We start from the raw sequence: 3,575 nt of genomic DNA on the forward strand, positions 1-3,575 counted from the left end.
CCGGCTGAAATTTGGTACATGGTGTCAGTATATGGTCTCTAACAACCATGCAAAAATTGGTCCACATCGGTCCATAATTATATATAGCCCCCATATAAACCGATCCCCCGATTTGGCTTGCGAGGCCTCTAAGGGAAGCAAATTTCATCCGATCCGTCTGAAATTTGGTACACGGTGTAAATATATGGTCTCGAACAATCACGCAAAAATTGGTCCACATCGGCCCATAATTATATATAGCCCCCATATAAACCGATCCCCCGATTTGGCTTGCGAGGCCTCTAAGAGAAGCAAATTTCATCCGATCCGGCTGAAATTTGGTACGTGATGTTAGTATATGGTATCTGACAACCATGCAAAAATTAGTCCACATCGGTTCATAATTATATATAGCGCCCATATAAACCGAACACCAGATTTGACCTCCGGAACCTCTTGGAAGACCAAAATTCATCTTATTCAGTTGAAATTTGGTACGTGGTGTTAATATATGGCCTCAAACTCCCATGCAAAAATTGGTCGATATCGGTCCATAATTATATATAGGCCCCATATAAACCGATCCCCAGATTTGACCTCCAGAGCCCCTTGGAAGAGCAAAATTCTTCCCATTCGGTTGAAATTTGGTACGTGATGTTAGTATATGGTATCCAACAACCATGCAGGAATTGGTTCCTATCAGTCCATAATTATATATAGTTTCCATATAAACCGATCCCCAGATTTGACCTCCGGTGCCTTTTGGAGAAGCAAAATTCATCCGATCTGCTTGAAATTTGGTACGTGGTGGTAGTATATGATATTTAACAATCATGCCAAAAGTGGTCCATATCAGTCCATAATCGTACAGCCCCATATAAACCGATCCCGAGATTTGGTTTTGAAACCTCTTGGAGGAGCAAATTTCATCCGATTGAGTTGAAATTTGGTACATTGTGCTAGTATATGGTCGTTAACAACCATGCCTAACTAGGTCCATATCGGTCTATAGTTATATATGGCCCTCAGATAAATCGATCCCCAATCACACAAAAATTGGTCCATATCAAGTTCATAATTGTATATAGCCCCCATATAAGCGACCCCCATATTTCAGTTCTGGCTCTCTGCGTACAAAAAGTCCATATCGATTCGTAATTATTTGTAGACTTAACTATGCATAACTTTTTGTCTAATATATACCATGTATGGACTAAATCACAATTTAGAAAACGATGTTAAGAAGTTTTAAGATACCACAACCCAAGTAATTCGATTGTGGATGACAGTCTTTCGTAAAAGTTTCTACACAATCCATGGTGGTGGGTACATAAGATTCGGCCTGGCCGAACTTGCGGCCGTATATACTTGTTTTTAATATGGCTTTCTTTTAAAAATAATATTTTTTATGTATATTATTATTTGTTAATTATTTTTTTTTTGGAAACCAGTTTAATGTTTTTCTTTGTTGTAAAAGCAATATTTAATTTCAGAGCAACTCCAGATGGGTTCGAAAATAGGGAATTGGTAAGTTTTCTTTTAAAAATTGGCTTTCTTTCAACTAGAATATTTACGTTTTTATGACCTTTTTATCATCAATGTTACAGGTTTTTAATACCTTATTTTAGTATTTCTTTAATCAAATTTTTTGGAAACCAATGTAATATTTTAATGTAAAAAAAAAACAAATATTTAATTTCAGAATAATATTATTTTTTTCATTAGATTTTTTGGAAACCTATTTAATAATTTTATTGAATGTAAAAAATAAATATTTAATTTCAGAATAGCCCAAATAAATTTAAACAACTTTTTATATTTCCCCTCAGCGTACAATTTAATAGAGAATTGGTAAGTTTTATATTAAAACTCTGGCTTTCTTTCAACTAGAATATTTATTTTATTATATCCTTCACATCGAAAGCAACACAGTTTTATGAGTTTATATAGAATACTTCATTATTTCTCTAATTGTTTCAGGTACCAATTTTATGAGATACGTTTTCCAAAGAAAAGTTGAATTCCTTACACCATTCGATAAAATGCCCCCAAATATGGTAAGTTACAAGCTAAAATGAAGAATTAAAATTATATTTCATTACATGGTGTTAATTTTTAACAATTTTCATTATTGTTTCCATTTTTTCCAGCAAGATGTGTGAAAAAATTACCTACGATGAATAAAAAAAGGATAAGTCAAAATGTCCAAACAGCGGGTTCAAACGAACTACTCTCTGTTCCACGTGGTCATAATTTTTATTCACAAAAAACATTGTATTAAGAACTTTCATCATAAGTTTTTATAATAAAGTACTTTTGCTTAAAGAAAGTTTAATTTTAATGTATGAAAATTTTCATAATAGTAAAACGGTTTGTTGTTCCTTTAATTATTTAATTACTCTGTACTGTGGAATGATTGATTTAAAAATAGTTTAATCGTCGACATTTTAAAGCAGCGATGGGCAAAGAGACTACGCGGCGTTTTGCTCTTGCTCACCGAAATATTCTCTCGCTCAGTTAAGTCTCAAAACAGGTTTTTTACACACGACGAAATGAATTTGTATTTTGAAAACACATTTCAGTCTCGCTTGAGCAACCGATCGAGCTGGTTGTGTTGTCGCATGTTGTTCAGCGATTACATGAAATTCGAAATAAATGAGTACTTGCAATATAATTTTTTGTTTCCAGAATTCATAACTATCAATCAAATAATAACCAGATGTAATAAAAAAATATTTTTTTAATAATTATTGAATTTTTTCTATTGTGCGTATTTGAAAACCTAAAAAAATATTATTTATTTTACTATTTCGAATCAAAGGAAAATACACAACAAACAAAAAACACTTAATATTTTACGATTTTATGTGGTAATTTTTTAGTACAGTGCCTCTTTGGACATCCAAATAATGTTTCGTTTCGTTTAATTACATTAAAATTCTGTACCAATGACAGAAATACGTCTTTAAAGTCTTTCATAAAAATCTCATAAAAAAAACTAACTTAATATAATTATGAAGTATCATTTCTCGAAGTGCATAAAGAGAGCGATCAATAGAAAACGCACGCAAACACAAATCCTCTCTGCCCATCCCTGTTTTAAAGAGACTGTTAACCACATTTTATTATCGGGTTTCCCACAAAATAAGCAAGTAAAACAAAATAATACTGACTTTTTAACTTGGTAGGGGTATATAATTCTTATGGTGTTGTAAAAATGAACTAAACTACAATGTTATAGATGAACTAAAATTTAAGAGAATTATAAACTAGACAAGTTGAAAAAAATCTTAAGGGCTAAATCATGGTCAATATTACTACAGTTTAGTTCATTTTGCAATGGAAAAGGGTTCACTGTTTTTTCAGTGTATGTTTGTAAAATTAAATACGAAATACTGAAATAGAATCGCGTGCGAAGAATTTATGGGGAATCAATGTAGAGGAACCGTTTTTCGGGGGGTTCAAGTGTGGTTCACTTTGGGTTTAGTGAACTACCCGAATTTATTCTGATGATTGGTTGATAGTTTTGCTTCAAGTAGAGGGTGCTGATGAGGAATGTGGTAATTCCGAAACGTGCGTCCATCCAACCATCTTGC

This window comes from Haematobia irritans, chromosome 4 (assembly GCF_050003625.1).
Source record: "Haematobia irritans isolate KBUSLIRL chromosome 4, ASM5000362v1, whole genome shotgun sequence".
NCBI lineage: Eukaryota > Metazoa > Arthropoda > Insecta > Diptera > Muscidae > Haematobia > Haematobia irritans.